Consider the following 22,210-nt stretch of genomic DNA (forward strand, 5'->3'; position numbering starts at 1 on the left):
GCCACAATGACAGGTGTCAAATTGCACCGAAATGGCGGGAAACAAAGCGAACGCGAAAGTAGGTTACGTACACAAAAGAGGTTATATACGCTTGTCAATTTTCTATGCTAACATATACCTTGCTATTTTGTTATGAATGAATATGAAAATTTGGTAGTAAAATTGCAACATTCGTGGTTTGTTTTATAATAATAATAAGGTTTTTTTTGTTTTAACTAAATAATTTTCTAAACTAAATAGACTAAAGAAAAATCATAGACGGAAGAAGCCGGATCAAAGGTGTGTATAAAAGTGAAGCTTTTTGTAATATGGTTACACGTAGTGTTGTATAAACGTTCAGCTTTCAGCAATCAGTTTAGCACCACATTTAGCTTAATATTAGATGAAGCTTTGATTTCTTCAAGATTATTCGTGGAAGAGACTTCTAAACAAATCATTGGTTTCTGTCAAGTGATCCCAAATCGCTAAAAGACGCTAAAATATCTGGGCATAACTAAAAGACATAATTATAGAAGCAGCTCTAGATTGAAAAGCTTTTTGCATAATGGCCGCCTTCACTTCACTTCATCTTCACAACTTCTCTTGAATATGATGGTGATGACGAAATCAGTTAAAGCAACTTAGTAATGCCTGAAAAAGATTGCAGGCACTAAAAACCGACTAATTAATTATCTAAGACAGTAATTTCGGCCAAAATTCGCCGCTTTCTTACGAAATTCGCACAATTACAACACTCTTTAACGGTCGTCGACCCTTTGCGGTGGCAGTCAGGAGAGGCTGAAATCTATAATTAAATCTCGCTAATTATTGTTTTTAATTAGAGAATGCACCGACATTATTTTCAGTTTTTTAGTTTTCGCAATTTAATAAACAATCTTTTTCCGTAAATAGAACTTTTTAAGTATTCCATTTTAATCATGTTTCGTAAGAAGTATTGCGTAATTAATAGGCAATTATGTTCACATAGAGCTAGGCAATCTTTTAGGCACAACTTTTGTTATATTCGAAGAATAATTAGATTTTATTTTTATGATATACTTGGCAGTTAGCACGCATCTGTAACTTTTCTTAGTTAGGTGCGATTTAAATAATTGACTTAACGAGAACGCAAACACCGTGAGGATACCTGTATGCCTGAGAGTTCTACATAATGTTCTCAAAGATCTACGAAGTCTGGCTACATTGCATTTGGTCAGTGGACTATAGGTCTTCTCATTCGGAAAGGAGATACACTCAGTACTGGGTTGGCGATAAGATGTTATGATCATGATGAATATAATCAAGTTTAAACAGGATAGGTAATACAAATTTGATTTTTACAACGGACGTTATCTCCTAATTTTACTCTTATAAAATGAAGATAATGATCATTATCACTATCATCATCAGTGTCAACCAATAGACGTCTATCTTTTATACTTAGCGACTTTCACACACCACGATCTTGCGCTGCCTTAATCCAGTGGCTCCCGACAACTACAATAATCATTCTAGATCGTGTGTATTCTGTAAATACATGGTTTGTCAAAGATATCTAATCCCATATGAATGTGTCCTAGTAGAATCTATCGTAATTGTATCACGGACGCTTTACCTAGTTCAGTCAAGACCCAGGTTTGAGCAATAATTTTATAGGCATAGTTATTAGAACCGATGATTACTATAATTACAATAAACAGGCCGATGCTGTTGTCACGTTAATTGCAATTAATCACACGACTCGGTCAGACGAGCGCAAATGTGGTTGAATTAACATTCTAGATCGCGCTAACGTTGCGTTCGAGTTGATTAAATAGACGCCCGGTTTGAATAACTATGTAACACTTCACTTAACCACAGCTACTTTGAGTTGAGCGGTAAATTTTGTTAAATCGGTTAAACGGATGGATCGTGGAAAGGTAACAGACAGTCATACAGTCACACTTTCGCATTTATAGAATTACTTTGGATATCTAAGATCAGATGGAAAAGACGTCTATGCCAATAATTTAGCAATTTTGTAGTTTCTTACATGGTTTATTTATATTATGATAGTGTTTTACTTACACTTCAAAGATTTAGTGTCTAAAGGACTTAAGGATGGTTTATTTACGCACAAAGTAGCCTCAAAAGGCCTAAAATAAAATGCAGATGTTTCAACTTTCAAGCGTCGTAATTTTGAAAATAAATATAGTTTTACTACATTTGATTGATTTAAAGCATAGGTAATGAACTGATAAATCGATATCTGGCTATAGTTTTAGGCAACTAATGGAATAATCAGCAAATAATCAAATAATAGAATAATTAAATAGGCGTAATACGTTTGTATGGAGAAGCGCGTAGGGCAACCTTAAACAGTGAATTTAAGTTATTCATCAATGTAATCTCGATCTAATAATTTCCTTTATTAAACTCAGTTACGTCGAGGTTGCATCTTTAAAGGCACAAATGAGATGTACCAGTAAGGAGATTTATCAACTACCGTATTTTTTGTGCCCGCTAGCATACATTCCGACGATGCGGAAAGAATCGTGAATACATTATTGTGTCTTGTCGTTTCTTGTTTTCCATTTCATAGCAATGGCGGAAAAAATGGTGTGAAATCAATCCGCAGTGGATTCCGTGAATAAAGATGTTTATTTTATTATTCACTTATTTCCACAAATAATATTATTATAAAGCTATGAAATGTGTTTATTGATTTATTCGTGCACGCATTACGCAAAAACCAATGAACCAATTAGGCGGCACTTTTGCTGTTTGATAATATATAACTTAGGTATGTTCAGATTTACATGCACTTATCTTAATAGAGATGTTGCCAACCAATCAAATCAGCTTCTTTAAAACAAACGCCAAAAAACGAGCTTAGTATGGGAGCTTGCATTAAGTAGTGAAAAGAATTTATTTAGTTAGATCGCTAATTTGGAATGCTCCCTACACTTAAAACTAGTGGCGATTGTGGATTTTATGTATTTTAGAAAATTCCTCTATTTAAAAATTACCAAGAAATAATTTATTTTTGATACAGACTAAATATCAATTATTCTCTATATTAATGTAATATGAAAAAAAATTCAAATTTATTAAAAAAGATTACTTAAAAGAAGCTGCGGTCACAGAGTTAGTTCATTTTACTCTTTACTGTGCATTGCGAGGACTCCGTCTAGCTTTTTACTTAAAGTCTTTTGCAAATGCTCTATTTAGGCTTATTACATAAAAGCCAGAAAATAACGTTATAAGAAAAGCTTAGCAAAAAATATGCTTTTTTCATTAAAGTTAGCCCTTGATTGCAATCACATTTCATCACATCATTTCTCATCACAGCAGACAGACAGACAGACACACTTTCGCATTTATAATATTAAGTATGGATTCCTCAAGTGAAAGTGCATATAATAAGATATATGACTGTCCATAATTTAAGAAATTGTCTGTACTCTGTCCATCACATAATGATATCGACAGCAGTGGCGTCAAACCTAGATAGATAAATTATTATTATCCGTACCAAAATAAATAAATTACTTATTATCAGTACATGCGCGTCCGGTCGTCATTAATCATACTTTATACACAAACACTAGCTGACGCCCGTGACTTCGTCCGCGTGGATTTAGGTTTTTCGAAATCCCGTGGGAACTCTTTGGTTTTTCGGGATAAAAAGTGGCCTATGTGCTAATCCAGGATATTATCTATCTCCATTCCGAATTTCAGCCAAATCCGTTGAGTGGTTTTTGCGTGAAGGAGTAACAAACATACACACACACACACAACACACACACACACACACACACACACACACATACATACAAACGTTCGCCTTCATAATATTTTTACTAATAATAACATAGCTGCTGCGAAACAAAATAAAACCCGACTACTACCCGCGAACTTCCGATAAAGCGATTGATATAGTAATTTTTTTTCTGTCGCTCGGTGTATTCATGAATTTTGATACCCCATTCGATACAACAGCAAAAAAAATTTTGGATGTCCCACTTTTTGGATTTAACATCCGTAAGGTCGATTTTTTTCGTATAAAATGTAGTAGGGGCTCCCGGACCATAATAACGAATCGATTGACACCTCCATTCATCAAAATCGGCTCAGTAGTTCAGGCGCTACGGTGGAACACATAAATACAAACCTACATAATTAGATACGTAGACGGCTAAAATCATAACCCTTCCTTTTGGCTTTGCCGTAGTCGTTTGGTTTGGTTGCCGATGATGATGATTCAGTTATAATCACTAAGCCAGCCTGAAAATCGCTACACACGACGCAAGACGCATATTTTAGTATAAATTATACGCAAAAAACGATCGAAAGTTATCATCAGCTGTCCATGACTAATAAAAAAGAGATAAAACTCATTGTTACGATAAAGTACTGCCTATTCTGCTCTATGGAACGCAACGGAGCGTGTCTCCGAATTTTCATAACGCGAAGTTTTCTAAAAGCTATTGTTTAATGACATTTTAACTACTTCGAAGTATGTAGATATATCTACTATTTTAATAGACCAGGTACATAAACATACATACATATACATACATAGTACAGTTCGCGATTACATCTGTATGGATTTAAGTTTTTAAAAATGTCGTAGAAATCTTTCATTTTCCGGGATAAAAAGTAGCCTATGTCACTCTGCAGGTCTATATCAACCCATCAAAAAATCACGTCAATCCCTAGCTCCGAGTTGCGAGTGCGACATGATTGTAGGACAAACCAACAAACAAACGCACTTTCGCATTTTAACGCCAGACCCAAAAAGAGGGGTGGTATAAGTTTGATGTGTCTATGTGTGTATCTGTCAGTGGCATCGTAGCTCCTAAATGAATGAACCGATTTTGATTTAGTTTTTTTGTTTGAAAGGTGGCTTGATCGAGAGTGTTCTAAGCTATAATCGAAGAAAATCGGTTCAGCCGTTTGAAAGTAATTAGCTCTTTTCTAGTTTTCTTATAGACGTTTTTGTGTCGGGAGTTTTTTAAATTTTGAGTTATAGTAATATGAGACAGTTTACTTTATCTTTATTTGCGGTCCGGCCTTAACACAAGCAATAGACCCAAGCGCATAACATGGGCTAGTCCAAACTTGCCTAAGATTATGGGCTTACAGCCGACGGTACTTATACCTACCTAGTCATCCATTACATTTTGTATATGAACTTAACTTTAGCTAATTAATGTTAGTTCACACGAAAGTGCGTTAAAACCTGCATACCTATCATCGCGCTATAAACCGACGTGTCAAGAAAGCAATATGGCGGGTGACAATATCTGACACTATACTCACTCGCTTTCACCCGTGAGTGGTTTAGTGAAAATGTTTTAAAGCAATTTTCACTTTTTCACTTCGCCAATGAATATCATAAATCTCTAATATGTAAAGTTAAATAATTCATTACTAATATTCATATTACTCATATTACTAATATTCATACTAACATTCATATTAATCCACACTAACAATATATAAATAAGAAAATGCGTCTGTCAGTCTGTCTGTTCAACCTTTTCATAACTGAACCGATCTTCAAGCATAAGACACTGGAAACGACGACAACATTACAATTATGTACTTTGATTACAAAATACCAAAGAGTTCTCACGGGATATTTAATAAATCTAAATCCACGTGGTCGATGAAAACAGTAAGTTCCTACGTAGTACCTATTTCGTTAGCATATTAATATAATATTGCATTGTTAATTATATTTGTATATTAAAAAGAGCAACCGCCGAGTTTCTTGCTACCTAGTTCTTCCAGCGGGATGATTCGCTAAGTATGTGTTTAACGCTGAATGATTCACCAGCTCATTTGACTTTTATTTTTAATCCATTGAAGGTTTTATACGAAAAATGATTTTAATATCACTTAGTGAATCAGCAATGTAGAACCAACAAATGGCAAATGAGCTCAGTGGGCATCATTCAGTGTTGAACCTTGCGTTAGCCAATCACCCCACAGCAAGTACCTAAGAAGGGCATTTCGAATCAGTAGTTTATTTTCACCATTCAAAACTCAAAAGACTGAGTGAAAACCGTTACCAGTATTTTTTTTAAGAAATAGGTATAGATTACTAAAAAATAAAATAACAAGTGTAAATTAAAACTAGAAAAGAACTGATAACTTTCAAACGGCTGAACCGATTTTCTTGGATTATAGCTAAGAACACTCTCGATCAAGCCACCTTTCAAACAAAAAAAAACTATATTAAAATCGGTTCATTAGTTTAGGAGCTACGATGCCACAGACAGATACACAGATACACAGATGCACACGTCAATCTTATAATACCCCTCTTTTTGAGTCGGGGGTTAAAAATACAGCAGAATCGCGATCCATGCCTCCTGCCTTGTGCATTTTCAAGAGCGCGATTAAATAACAATGGTAATATTATGACTTCCCACGTCAATTGTTTTGGATTCGTAATTTACTTTCGCGCGTGATAAACATCGAAAGTGCGGATTAACTTTTATTAATGTGCACTTTATAACGATTTAATTAGACTTGTGGACATGCAATTAATAATAATCACATTTACTGAGGACTTCCTGTTTGTAGACTTCTTCTCAAACCAGGGCGCAAAAATCCTCGTTGCTTTAGTTTACAGTTTCTAATAAAATAATTCAATATTTGACATTGTAGGTATAAGCAGGCGCTAATATAGGGAAGTCATAATATACAAAGAATCACAAGCTTAATTTACTATAACCCGCTGAAAAAGGCAAATCTGTATGTTACAACATGCAGCATGCGACATGCTACACCCGCCCTCCCACTGTTAAGCATGCAGGAAAAGCCAGCCACCAAACAAGCCCAAAGTACAACCACGCAGCACCAAAATCCACCAGAAAACACTCTACCCACGATTCGCACCGACGACACCGGAGCATCCTCAGGAGATATAGACCTTACTATAGCCTACCTATAGGGGCTTGCTTGGTGGCTGGCTTTTCCTGCATGCTTAGTAGCGGGAGGGCAGGTGGTGCATGTCGCATGCTGCATGTTGTACCAGATTTGCCTTTATCAGCGGATTATAGCAAATTAAGCTAATGATTCTTTGTTCTATATCAATATTAATTTATTATTGGCAGTTGGTAGTTGTACCTACCTACCTAAAAGCTTTTATCATCAAAATGTCTGCCAGTTGAAAATGAATAGATAAGCAAACAATTTATAGCACCGAACATACGGAAGTATTCGTAGCAATAAATTGTATTGTTAAGGACTGATATCACCAGTCTAGACGCTCTCTTGAAATTAATGGCCTATATAGAGTTGACAGTTGCAAAATGGATGCAGTCATAATATTGATAGAATAGTAACATTCGCCGTACATAAATCTACTTATATGAGTGACTAGCTGATGCCCGCAGCTTCGCCCGCGTGGATTGGTCAGATCCCCTGCAGCATCAGGATTGAGGAGTTGGACTCCAAATTTTTTATGAAACAATGTTGCAAAGTTCCTCTATCGATTAAAAAAGAAATGACGCAAATCGGTTCAGAAATCTCGGAGATTTCGGTGTACATAGGTAGAAAAACACAACTCCCTTTTTGAAAGTTGGTTAAAAAAGTAGCCTATGTTACTCCCTGGTCAATTCTCTACTTGTCTGTGAAAATCCCGTCAAAATCGGTTCAGCCGTTCCCAAGATTAGCCTTTTCAAACAGACAGACAGACAGACAGACAGACAGACAGACAGACAGACAGACAGACAGACAGACAGACAGACAGACAGACAGACAGACAGACAGACAGACAGACAAAAATTTTAAAAATGTGTGATTCAGTTATAGTATCGTTCAAATAACCATATGACCTTAATATGCGGTAGTTATTTCGAAATTACAGACAGACACTCCAATTTTATTTATTAGTATAGATAGGATGCAGACTACAGGGTTCGATCCCAGGTACGCATAACTGACTGACTGAGTGCTCAAACCGCTTCATCCAGAAACTTAAGTTTTTGCGTAGGTTTTCTCTATATTATAGAGTCGATAAAGTAGACTCTACTTTGGTAAAGGTATACTTGGCTTGTATCCCGGAGACGGCCATACGCCCGAAAAAATCACGAGTTCTCAGATAAAGACCACGCGGAAAGTCGCGAGCATAATTTAAATCTCTTTTACTTAATACTAGCCGATGCCCGCGACTTCGCCCGCGTAAATTTAGGTTTTTTGAAATCCCGTGGGAACTCTTTGATTTTCCGGGATAAAAAGTAGCCTATGTGCTAATCCAGGATATTATCTATCTCCATTCTGAATTTCAGCCAAATCCGTCCAGTGGTTTTTGTGTGAAGGAGTAACAAACATACACACACACACACACACACACACACACACACACACACACACACACACACACACACACATACAAACTTTCGCCTTTATAATATTAGTGTGATAAATTCTCATACCCACGCAAGCATGAAAAATACGTTTCATGTGCACAAAAACCGGCCAAGTGCGAGTCAGACTTGCGCACTGAGGGTACCGTACTCGGGTATTTAATTTTTTTCCAACATTTTACCCGATAAATCAAAAACTATCATCATTAAAATAAATAAAAATCTGTTTTAGAATGTATACGTAAAGCCCTTTCATATGATACCCCACTTGGTATAGATCTTACTTTGAAAATTGAAACACATTTAATTTTTTTTAAATGATGTAACCACAAATTCGCGGTTTTCAGATTTATTCCTGTACTTGTGCTATAAGACCTACCTGCCAAATTTCATGATTCTAGGTCAACGGGAAGTACCCTATAGGTTTCTAGACAGACACTACGGACGGACGGACAGACAGACAACAAAGTGATCCTATAAGGGTTCCGTTTTTCTTTTTAAGGTACGGAACCCTAAAAAAGGTGTTTTCTAAAGCCTGTTTGAGCACAACCTACACCGTTATTCAAAAATATTATAACATTTCATGTAAGATCGCGCGCCAACCGGTTTGACTCGCGATTATGTAACCGTGAAACGTTAATTTGTTTAAATTGCTTAGCCTGCTAAGCCAGTGATAGGTATACTTTTTACTTTCGGATGTGTGATAGTAAATAGCTAGACAGGTAGTTAAACTAATTAATTAGTATGCATGATAGGGGCGCGCGTGTAGTACGGGCTAACAAGTTCAATGTAATGTTTAGTTGCTATTCTAAGGTTCTTTTTTCTTAAAACTTGGTGTTAGAGAAAAATAACTTAATTTAGACTAAGAATAGGTGTTTTAACATTATAAAAATTAATAATCGTGTACTTTTATTTAACCCATTACATTTTAAGTTCTGGATGCTTATGAATGATGGTTATTTTAAACATATGTATTACCATCATTCAAGCCAAGAGTTTTGACAGGAATAGTTAAAACTACTTTTGACCAACCTGTAAAAATGCTGATAAATCTGGGTATTGAACTTATAATAAAACATAAAGCATTCGATATTTTTTTTAATATATAGATAGATAGGTATTGTTTATTGATTTTCAACCTAACCAAGAGCATCAATAGCGAAAAACTTACATGGTTTATTTAATGATCGCCTTAGACTGATATTTACAGTTAGTAGTAGTTTTTAACCCCCGACCCAAAAAGAGGGGTGTTATAAGTTTGACGTGTGCATCTGTGTATCTGTCTGTGGCATCGTAGCTCCTAAACTAATGAACCGATTTTAAATTATTTTTTTTGTTTGAAAGGTGGCTTGATCGAGAGTGTTCTTAGCTATAATCCAAGAAAATCGGTTCAGCCGTTTGAAAGTTATCAGCTCTTTTCTAGTTACTGTAACCTTCACTTGTCGGGGGTGTTATAAATTTTTAATTTACACCTGTAACCCGGTAAAATTACTGTCCGTAACCTACGTACCTAAGAACAATAAAAGCATGTCACACCGCTTGACCCCGACACGACAAGCGACATCGTAATCACACGGCCGATTGTCGATCGTTGTGATCGTTTGTGTTATGCTCCACATACGCACAACAATACCCGCTTATCGGTGGACGACGGACGTCATCGAAACCGGTGTGGAAGCACTGCCTTTTGTTATGCTCACGTTTTACGATACTAGTCAACCTGCCCAGCTTCGCGCGGGCTAAAATTGACGAAAGTGATAGCTTGCATCCCGGGATATAGCTGATAAAATCACATCACACTTCACACTAATATTATAAAGGCGAAAGTTTGTATGTGTGTGTGTGTGTGTGTGTGTGTATGTTTGTTACTACTTCACGCAAAAACTACTGGATGGATTTGGCTGAAATTCGGAATGGAGATAGATAATATCCTGGATTAGCACATAGGCTACTTTTTATCCCGGAAAACTAAAGAGTTCCCACGGGATTTCGAAAAACCACCACGCGGACGAAGTCGCGGGCGTCAGCTAGTATATAATAATAATCAGCGACCTGCATTTTATGCATGTTAACACATGTGATGCAAGACATAATGCAGAGCTGTACACCCATTTAGGGTGGTGCTTGGAAAATGTACATTTGTATGCTTTGTTTTTATCTGTGACACCAACAACAAATAAATGCATTTCCTGCCTTCTTCTTTTTTCTTTCAGAGACGGGTAAAAGATACTTTTATCCAGGAAAATCCTAGTCTCCAGCGATTTTTAATAACCCAAAGATAAGCGGAAGAAGTCGCAGACATTATGTACGCGATTATGTACCTCTACATCTACACTATTTGTATAAAGAGGTAAGGTAAAGTTTGAAGTTTGTTTATAGGGGGTAATCTCTGGAACTACTGAACCGATTTTGAAAATTCTTTCACTAGTAGAAAGTACTACATTATTCCTGAGTAGCATAGAAGATTATATTATTTTATTTTTAAAAAAAATTGGGATTCCTACAAAAATTGTAATAATCTACCCGTGCGAAGCTGGGGCGGGTCGCTAGTCTAGTATTAAAAAAAAATACTTAGGTACTTATTCTTAAAATTTCCAACCATAAAATGACGGGAAAAAATTAAAACGAAGCAGGCCGCAAAGGTCCAAGTGGTACAACTCACGTTTCGCCGTTTTCGACATTCAGATTATTACAAAGCTTAGAACTGACGTAATAAACTAGGGTATCCACACATCCTGATTGAGACAGAACAACTATAATATTATTATGGGTACTAGTACACTAAGCTACACTGGTCTCATAAGATTACACTGATCGTTATTGATTTACTATCACCTGTGAGGAGTTCCGTCGTCCATCTCCAAAACTAATCATCATATCTTCAATTTAGATGGCTGCAATCAGACTTGCGGGCAAGTGATAATGCAGCCTAAGAGCGCTCTTGCCGCTTGCCTAGAAGATGTCTATTTATAAAGGTACCTATATCAAAAGTTGATAGAATTAATTCCGGAAGGGCGTTCCATATCCTAGCGGTGCGAATTAGAAACAAGGAGGTAAAATTGCTTCATTCTTACGTGCCCGTGGAATTTCAACTACGTACGGGTGCAGACCTCGACAATACTGTATGAGTTTATGACACATCACAAAGTAAATAAATAAATCCATACTTATATTATAAATGCGAAAGTCTGTCTGTCTGCTACATTTTCACGACTCAACCGCTGAACCAATTTTAATTTTTGGTACAGCGTTAGCTTACATCCCGGGGACGGACATAGGTTACTTTTTATCCCGGAAAATCAAAGAGTTCCTACGGGACTCTCAAGAGTCTATCAGTTAAACTGATTTATATGTTTGGTACAGAGATAGCTTACGTCCCGGAAATTGACTTCGGCAACTTTTTATCCCGAAAAAGCAAAAAATTCCCACGGGATTTTAAAAATCTAAATCCACGCAGTGAGTCCGAGAGTCGCGGGCATCATCTAGTAAATAATAAATAATTATTCGTTTATTAGTAACGAAAGAAAAATCGAATTAAGTACTCAAGAATCGAAATTTTCTTATGTGCATTGTGAATAATGCGGCTTTTTAGCCTTAGTTACGTTGTACCTACTCCTGTTTTTACATATTATATGGCAACACTAACTTAAAATATTAAACGGAGCATTGGCATTCAAGCCGGCGACTTCCCGATCTCGATACCGAGCCGGCGTTATGCAAGACAATTCCCGAGAAAGCGTGGCGTGACAGCAACAGCAACGCTCATGGAAAACCAATGCACGCACCGTGCACTGCTGAATTGAATGACTGTAGGCCACAGCACACACGATGCTTTTAGCAGCGACTAGCGACCCACCCCACGCCACGTGCCATGGGTGCAATGCAATATATAAACTAACTAGCTGGCGCCCACGACTTCATCTGCTTGAATTTTTCAAAATCCCGTAGGAACTCTTTGATTTTTCCGGGATAAAAAGTAGCCTATGTCAATCCATCCCTATTCCAAATTTCAGCCGAATCCGTTCAGTAGTTTTTGCGTGAAAAAGTAACAAATGTACATACATACATGTACACAAACTTTGGCCTTTATAAGATTAGTGTGATGTGATGTGGTGTCATTGTAGTTATTTTATTTTTATTTATTTGGGACAGTAAGCAAATTACATATTATGTATACTTTGTCATATTTCAAAAGAATAAAACAGCATTTTCGATGAAAACCCTCAGTCGGATTTCTTCTGCGTCTTGGAGAATTAACGTCATATTACAACAAAATAACACATAATTCCTCTTCTTTATTGATAATAACCGCATTAAAATCTGTTGCGTAGTTTGAAAAATCTATGAGAACAGCTTTTTGCTTTCGATCGCTGTATTGATTAATATAATAAAATCGACTTGATCGTTGCGACGACTGGAGATTGTACGTGTGGGAGCGTTTTATTGCGACATCGAGCTTCTGTAATTAACTCGTCGATTGCTGACGTTAAAAGCATCGCGTCTGCTGTGGCCCTAACTGCGCTTTATGCACGCTCTTTAACTTTTGTTTATGAAATATTATGTAGGTAGGTTATACAGTCCTTTGTGTGTGCCTATGCTTGCTTCAACCAGTACACTTATGATGAAGTGTATTGTACTGGTTTGGCATTACTACCAGGCATAATACAAAATACAGATTCAAATTCAAATTCAAAATATTTTTATTCAATTAGACTATTACAAGTTCTTTTGAATCGTCAAAAGCATCTACCACTGGTTCGGAATGCCTTTCCTACCGAGAAGAACCAGCAAGAAACTCGCCGGTTGCTCTTGACGAAAAAAATACAGTCGAATTTCCCACACATTAGCATAATATATTTCATATGATCATGTCAATTAATCAATCAAGTGCGTTTGTTTGTTGGTTTGTGAAAGTACAGAGTAACATCTGATTTTTTGCATGGATATATGTAATATGTAGTTGAAAACCGGGAGATATAATATAATTCAAAGTTCTGAATCGATTCCTAGCCATAGATAGTTTAAACACTAAGTATATATTTTGCAGGCACACCAAGATTTTGGAGGCAAGTGTTCATGTTTTATTCAACACAAGTATTTACCTACTTAAAGAATTCAGGTGCCTACTCGGAAAGCATTCAATTTAGCCATTTTATCCATGTGGAACAGGAAACACTTCATTTGAAATTCAATGGGCTGGGCTTATGGCTATTTATAAGTTGAAAAAAAAATTACAAATTCTTAGCAGCGCAGTCGTCGAATTTAGAGACCAAATTAGACCAAGGACTCACAAAACCTTATAAAGTACCTATTACATACTTTCATAGACCGAAATTAATTAGTTTGCTGGAGCGGAATGAGAACTAAACTGACCTAAACCAAAAAAGAACATTTTTTTTCAAGCAGAAATCCCCACTAATTATACATATACATAGGTATATATAATTAATACAAGTGTGTGTTTGTCTGTCTGTTAGCTTTTAACAGCCCAACCCATTTTGACGACATTAATTGGTACAGAGAGAGCTTGGATCTCGAAGACGGACATAAGCTACTTTTTATTCCAAAGAATCGAAGAGTTCCCACAAGATATTTGAAAACCTAAGTCCACACGAGTGAAACCGTAGGCATCACCTAGTATTTTTCTAGTGAACTTTTAGAATAGAATAGAATAAGATTTATTTGCTGATCCACACAACAAACATTTACATAAATATTTACTTATGAACAAAACGAATAAACCATAGATAAACTTTCTTTTATCTGTGGAATAAAGTTAAAACCTGCGACCGCCTATACCCACTGAATTGTATCGGAAAATAATAACTAATAGTAATAAGTATTAAACGGTTCTATTGCTTAAGTACTTATAACATTTAAAAAAAATTGAAAATTCGATTTAGTTAAAAAAAGTAAATAAGTACGATTATCTACTTAAAATTCTCCGAAATCATAAAAAACCCCCGACAAGGGGTTTTAAATAATTTTGTCTATTTACATATGATAAGCAATAACATAAATGAATAGTGTACGTAATTCAGGCTAATGATAAAACATTGTTTGATAACCACTTTTTTTAAAGGAAGTCGGTAAATATTATAAAGCGCAATTGTTTACAATTCTGATAACCTATATACCTACATTTTTTCTTATCAATATCATTTAATTTTTTACAGCCAGTAACGATAAATCAAATTTGAAAACTTGGCTACAAGCCTACAACGTATAAAATTCGGTCATAAATCATTAATGATTATCACTAATCTGATTTCTGTACATCATGTCAATTTTAATCGGAGAAAGTATTATTATCAATAGTGCAAAACAGTATTTATTATCCGTCCGTCTGTGGTCTGTGCGTACATCACGCAGACACCATTGAATGGGTTTGAATGCAATTTTGCATAGGTACTTAAGTATAGCTAATAGTCTGGGTTGATATAATTTTTTTTGGCCCCGAAAACAATAAGGTTCCTTCGGTTTAGAGAATGAAAATTTTTGTGCGTTTTAGCTTACTCAATAGCTCCGTCAAATCTGAACCGAGTTTGACAATTTGATAGAATCAATACTTTACACTTCTCAGCGTAACAATGCGAGTTTCAATATATGTATTAAGAACACTCTTAGAACACTTTAATTTTTTACACAAAAGTACACTTTTTACCATTAGTTTTTAATATGCCTATTCCATAGACAATTAATATGAAGAATGGACCTAACTATCCGTGCGACGCCGGGCGAGTCAACTATGTCCTGAAAGTTAAAACTAAGACTAATGCTACTTACGTCTGGAGTTAGTCTTCAATATAAGTGTTATAATTTACTAGTAATATGTAGCATGTAGCTTATAAATAACTTAACTCAAGGTTTTTCATTCGTTTCATTCTCAACTGTCGGTACTGGTAATAAGGTATAAAATACTATGGCGATTTAGATAAGAACAAAGCAAAGCTTGCAAGGAGTAGGCCTTGAATGTATGACAAAGGAATGTCTTGTTTAAAACCGAAAGTTAATTGGAACCTTTTAGTTAGAGAGTCTTAATAATGGTGACCTTGTGAAGTGGAATCACCTCAATCGATGATGCCAGATGGCTTACAAAATCAACGCCCTTAATAAAAACGGACAAAGCAAAAAATACGAAAAAATATTTTCAAACATTAACGCAATTTTAAGTAAAAACCTTCGCTGCTGTAATTTAGTTTAACGCAAAAACTAAAAATTTTGTTGTTAATCAACCCTTTCATACAATTTTTTCGACATTAAAATAGCTAACTAAGAAAGTTTGGTATTAAATATAGGCTATATGTAACGTATTCGAAACAATTTGCACGATTCTTTTTCTAATGCTAATTTGATTTATTCTACACGTCATTTCTGTAACCCTGCAACCACTGTAACGAGATTATCTATTAATAGATCACTTACTAATGCCTTCAGTTCAGCGTAAAACAGTCTGCAAATAAATCTAGATTTAACTTTAGACAGTGGTTTACTATTTCCGTTGTCAGTTTTTCTTTGCTTTTGTTTTTTATTCCATTTGTTATTGACGCCGATTCAATTGGCCACTATAAATAAAAAGTCAAGCCATTACAAATTGTTTAAGGTGTTTTCAAAAACCAAATGAACACTATATCCCTATTAGTGTAAACATAGGTAACCAAAATTAATCATGTTATATCCTTTCACATCCTGTTTACTATAGAAAAGGTTGGAGGATCCATGACCCGCTATATAGCGAGTCATGATGTTTCTATTATTGGTAAGTGATTTTTCTGTAAACCATTCACCATGAGTGATGCTACTCAGAAAAGCAGGTGTTACTGAAATATTGAACTAATGATTAATTAGTATATCGTCTCAAATTGACTTGCGCAGGAGCACAAGGAGGGATCGAGAGTACTTTTTTTATTTATTTATTTTTATTTATGACCTTTATGTATATGTTAAAGCTTTGTGCCTAGCTCTAATTAGGATTAGCCTATTTCGGCTATTTTATTGGCCTTCAAAGATAGGCCCATACTCTATTCGGAAATTCGGAAAGTAAACTTAGATCTTATCTCATATTGTCGTTGTACTAAATAAACACGGGTATCTAATCGGTTTATATGTCTTTGATAAAAATGACATACAAATTATTCGGTTTCAGTAAATTATGTTTCCCCAGACCATAGCAATTTATCATTAACAAAACGGTCTTAATATTAAGTCAAATATAGATTAAGCTAATCAGGCCATTAACGAAATTATTGTTGGTAAACTTGTTCTTGCTAATATTTGTAAAATCATTAAGTAGTAATTAGCAAACAATATTTTCAAGGAATTTGACTCAACCTTGAGAACAAGAAGTATTTACGTGTCGTTTTTACACAACTGCCCAAAAAAAGAATGATCCTAATATTTTTATGGTCATATGTGAGTTTCTTTATCCCACAATAATTTCTAAATGCCTGAACAGATTTGGATGTCGTATTGCAGACAGAGGTATTGTTAAAATTCTTACATCTTTTCAATTGACAATGGCTATAAATTTTTGAAAAAAATTCAATATTATGGTGCCATTTTCAAATATCAAATGTTTTACTTTTTAATTCGTTTTATGACAGGGACAGTCGTGTATTTAAATATTTTTATTTATGATATTTTTAGTATTAGATAAAAGGTTGATACAAATAACTACTTCCCTTCATTTACTCCGTATCTGGAACATTTTGAAAAACATCGTTATCTGTTGCTTCTTTAATATCATGATGTTTTAATTAAAATTTAAAATATAATTTTAAACCATACCATTCATTAAAATAACACCTACCAGTCGAAATCTATTTAAATTAATAGTCTTCACCTTGGCATTTTCAATATTGAGGTATCTTGTTACCTGCAGTATTATCTTCGCATGAATCATATTATGCAATAACCTACTTGTGCTGTATAATATGACAACAAAGCAAAAACTTTGGCATGTAGTATAAAGTCAATCATGAGTTCCGAAGACGAGCAAGTTGCATGCAAACTTTGTCCGCGTGGATTTAACTTTTTAACAATTCCGTGGAAACTTGAATTTTTCCGAAATGAAAAGTATTTTCTATCAGTGATATCACGAGGTTTTTTCGTATATTCGTGCAAAAAGTCACGTTAATCCATTTCTCGGCGGTGTGATTGAAGGGCAGACCAATAAATAAACAACTTTTGCATTTATTATTATATAAAGTAGTGATTATGTTCAGACCATGATTTTAAGTCTATATACAGGCTTTTTAGTGATAACTTAAAAACTGATTTTCGCTGCTAAACCCCTTTTAGAAATAGACGACAGACATACCGGTACTTAACCAGGAACTTCTTATTAGATTATGTATTTTTTCCAGATAATATTAATTCGATCCAAAGATTTTTTTCAACAGAAGACAAACAACCATTACAAAGACCAAAATGAAACACAGATTACAATATTTAATGCAATTATTCAAGAGAAATACTACCGTAAAAGTACTTTTTCAAAATAATACCTATGATGTGTTGAGATTGAGTAGAACATGATCTTGCTCTGATTTTGATGATGACTGGTATGGTATGATAAACTGATGAGAGCTAGCCAGCTCGTAGACATGTTTAAATCTTGTTTGTCAAACTTACCTAACCAGTCAAAGAACAAGTTATAAACTTGTTTAACCGCATCTAGTTAACAAATCTTGTAAATGTAATCATATATGAATCTTAATTTGACAGTCGATGACTATCATCGACGTAAATATTAATCAGTTAACGTAATCAAATTACCATTCGACAGCTGCTGCTCCTATTATAAAAAGATGTGATAAATAAATAAACCAATAATGATAACGTCGACTGGACAAATTTTGACAAGACTACCATAAATATTGCAAATAATGTTGATTGCAGTGATCGTATACATCAATCACACGTACTATAATATCAGGATTATTTACTTATGAATTCTTCCTTATTAAAAGTGAAATCTAAAGAAGAAGAAAATATAAGGACTATTTACGTATTGTTCTGTATTAAAAGTATCTAAACAAAAAGAATGTGACAATTAAGACCATTGCAATAATTGGGGTCTCAGGTTAACGACGATATGCCTACAGGAAATGTGTCTAGCTATTAGGGACAAGGCAAAAATGTTCTCATCTAAAGGAAAAGAAAATATGAGAGCCAGAATCGGCTCGCATATTTTCTTTAAAACATCTCCAAGAAGCAACTTAGAAAGAAGAAATAAAGAGCATGACAAATACTTCTAAAACCAACCAACATATGTATGAGTTTTTTTTTTTTTTTAATATATTTTATTTTCATTGAAGCTATACTCGTACACGTATCGAAAATGTATTAGGGTCGTGATGAGCACTGTGATTTGTGAATAATTCCTAAGGCAAATCCACTTGCAAGCCGATTGATAATGCACCACGGTACAGGCTTCGAAAAACCGTTATTTTGTGAGTCATCTGTCACCGACAATCGTCAAACAAGCCACACAATACCCTGTATTGTGTTCGCGGTTTACATACCAGAATTCTTGATAGATGTGTAACATACTTAGTTACTTACTTAATGCCAGTTTGAGCTTACTTTTACTTTTTATGTAAATGTCAATTTTCGATAGGCTTCTTGCAGTCACTGAAGAAAATAAAATTCTGATCTAAATAATATTATTTCTGCTAATAATAAGTTATTATAAAGCTGTCTGCTGTTTTGTAGTTTCCGTTGGTATTTGCAGGAATAGTTTCAATTCTGTATGTTTGATTGAAAGTATACGGCACGTAATTATCATCATCAGGCCTTTCTATATTTTCTTACATTGTGCCTTTTAATTCTATTACTTTATTACAGTTCTCTCATCTGCATGCGTAGTTTGCAATAACAGTGTTCAAATTCATTCAGCCATCATTAGTGCCCACATGTTATTAAACGCTAAACTGCATTATTTCGAAAAAAATACCCTTCCGTAAAATCTACTGAGCCCGCATTGTTACCTTATTATGTAACTTAACTCCGATACCAAATCATGTGGGAATTAAATAACTGGTTTTTATAGAGCAAAGTGCCAATTAGCCGTAGGAATTTTATTAAACACCCACATTCAAATATAGCAATTGAAATCGTCAATTTAAATTTACCATTGCCTAAAACGACAACCGTTTACCAACTTTTTTATCGTGTTGCATTTGTAACTGTGTAATCTAACGAAAAAAAATCAGAGCGCAAAACTTGCCAGTCCAAGGCCTGCTCATGACTGTGTTGCAGAACAAATTAATAAAATAAGTATGACTAAAATATGAAAATAATATTAAGTAAATCACTTAATGCTCTTTGTGAATACTTTCGATATCAATTTATTAAATTAATTCTTAACATGTAATATCTTTCATCCTAAGTATTTATCAAAAGTAAACATTATAATTTCTAATAGCAGCCAAGAGGTAGGCAGAAGAAAATTTGGCAGGCCTAAAGCATGTAGGAGAAGTATGTCTTGTCATGAACGCAGAAAAGTCCTGGATCTGACCCAAGTACATAGGCATGTAACTTGATTTAGATTCAGTTAGACAAAACTTGTTACAGAACTTTCAGAACTACGCACCAGTAGCTATAAGTCAAACTTCAAAGATAACAATTTAATTTCCGAAACTTCTTATTTCGTTTGAAAGCCATATTGCATAATTAAAGAAAGTGAATACTGAAAATGTTAATCTCTCTAAAACAATGAAACAAACCTCAAACAAAAAAGGAGAAAGCAGCATTTAGCCAGATGATCTTTCGATAACTTGTAACAAAATGGCCTATAAATTACCATTGCCTGAGGTTACAACTGTGATTACAATCGCGGTCAATAGCGTCTTGTCACCGTCTTGTAAACCAGAAAAAATATGTGAATTTCTGTAGCGCAAGAAAGTTTATGTTAGATGCAGCACACAAAACTACTTAGATGGGTATAGCTTGACGAGATCAAAACTGGACTGGAACTAATCTAAAAATGTAATGAAAAAATCTGTGATAGATCATAATAGCAATGTAAGTGTAATATTATATACGTCGAAAGATTTAGGAATTATCTAGAATACTTACGTAATAATCCAGAAAAATAACTACCATTATGTACTAATGAAATTTTATGAAATAACAAACCATCATTGCAAAAAAAATTGCTAACACCTAAATATGCATGCACTCACACTCTCCGGCTTACACACACACACACACACACACACACATACACGCACACAGATACACACACACACCAATACGCACTGTTGTAATTATTGTATATTTTCTAGTATATATTCTGTTAAAATATTTTTTAAATATAATCTTAAGTAATCTCTTGTGACTTTATGTAAAACCTAGGTTAATCTTATACATGTAATTTTGTAAACGCTGTTAATTACGATTAAATAAATAAAATAAAATGGAAAGGGGTCACACACAACCCTCAGCTATGTGTAATACGAAGCAATGAGAGAGTTAACATTTTTATTTAGTTAACGCTAAAATGAAATTCTAAATTATTATCAGGACTAAGAGAAGTGTTAACCTTCCTATCTATACAATTTTCTGACCGGAAAAGGATGCATGATCTAATCCTCTCAGTATGTCCGTTAATTTAAAAAATGTTACTACAATAACATCGTGTCAGATTTCAAAAATTTGCATTTCTTTACTTACGTTACTTTGGCTCGAGATGAGATGAAAAAAAAGGTTCCAAATTCACAAAGACCCACAAGAATCACAACACTTCCACACGTTTTGCCAGTTCGTAAACGGTAAACCTATTTTCTTTTTTTTTTGAGATAAAAGAAAAAATATTTGCGTGAGTTCGGAAAATAAAGTATACAAGCGCGCACAACGCGTTATACGCGGCCGCGCGCTCTCCATCAACTGACTAGAGCTGTTGAACTGACTGATGTGCACTGCGCGTTACGCTATTGCGCGCCTACGGATTACAGAAATCAGAATTTAAAAGGCGAAAACTCAACTGTTCGCACATCTAGCAGCATGTGCAGTACGCGCCGCACAAATGAACCCTAAGCGTGTTTCCACTGAAGCGACGCAGAGCGAAGACGTGTGTTTTCAACCAATCAGATTATTGAGAGATAAAGCGATAAAAATATCACGTCATCTAACAATAACCTGGTTGATATACATACACATCTCCAATCCGCTGCGCCTTAGTGGAAACACACCTAAATTTTACATTCTTCCTACTAATTTTTGTTAATTTTTGTTTTGTTTGTTTTACTGCCAATTCAAGAGCTTAATATGTGGCGAACGTAACTCATTAGTTACGTCTTTCTGCAAGCGATTTATTTACTATTTAAATTAGCTAAGAAAAAAATATTTTATATATTGGTTGATGAAATTTAGAGTTCCCGTCCCAAGGTGCTGAAATGGTGACCTCGTACCGGAAAACGTAGCGTTGATAAGCGCTACACTATGGACAGACAACATCAAACGAGTTGCAGGGAGCCACAGAATCCAGGTGGCGCAAAACCCTGGCGTGTGGATGAGACTATGTCCAGCTGTGGGATATCTAGCAGTTGATGATAACGATGACCGATGAGGACTGGTTCAATGCAGCGCGTACGGCACGTGCTACTACGAGTAGATGTGCTGTCAACTTTAGTTTTTAAATTCAGCCCGAAGAATTGACAACCCTAAACTCTTATTACCTAAATATAACAACTTATATGGAAAAAGAAGATTGAATTACGTCATACCTTACTTAATTAATCAGCTCCCTAAGTCATTAACCGACGTAATAAATCAAAAAAATATAAAAGTTAAATTAAAGGAATACTATCAACAAATTATAATATCGAAGTATAATAATTAAACTGTATATTCTACAGTCTAAT

General features: G+C 34.9%; 1 protein-coding gene across 2 annotated transcripts in view; it reads right to left on the reverse strand.

Moving 5' to 3' along the window:
• Positions 1-21,247, reverse strand: part of LOC123873925 (SH2 domain-containing protein 4B-like) — a 76,679-nt gene extending 55,432 nt beyond the window's left edge. For both annotated transcript variants that reach the window (XR_006797804.1, XM_045919032.1), the window contains exon 1: positions 21,021-21,247. The gene's annotated coding sequence lies outside the window, so the exon portion shown is untranslated. The remainder of the gene's footprint in view (positions 1-21,020) is intronic.
• Between the last annotated feature and the right edge of the window lie 963 nt (positions 21,248-22,210).

This window comes from Maniola jurtina, chromosome 17, assembly GCF_905333055.1.
Source record: "Maniola jurtina chromosome 17, ilManJurt1.1, whole genome shotgun sequence".
Taxonomy (NCBI): Eukaryota; Metazoa; Arthropoda; class Insecta; order Lepidoptera; family Nymphalidae; genus Maniola; species Maniola jurtina.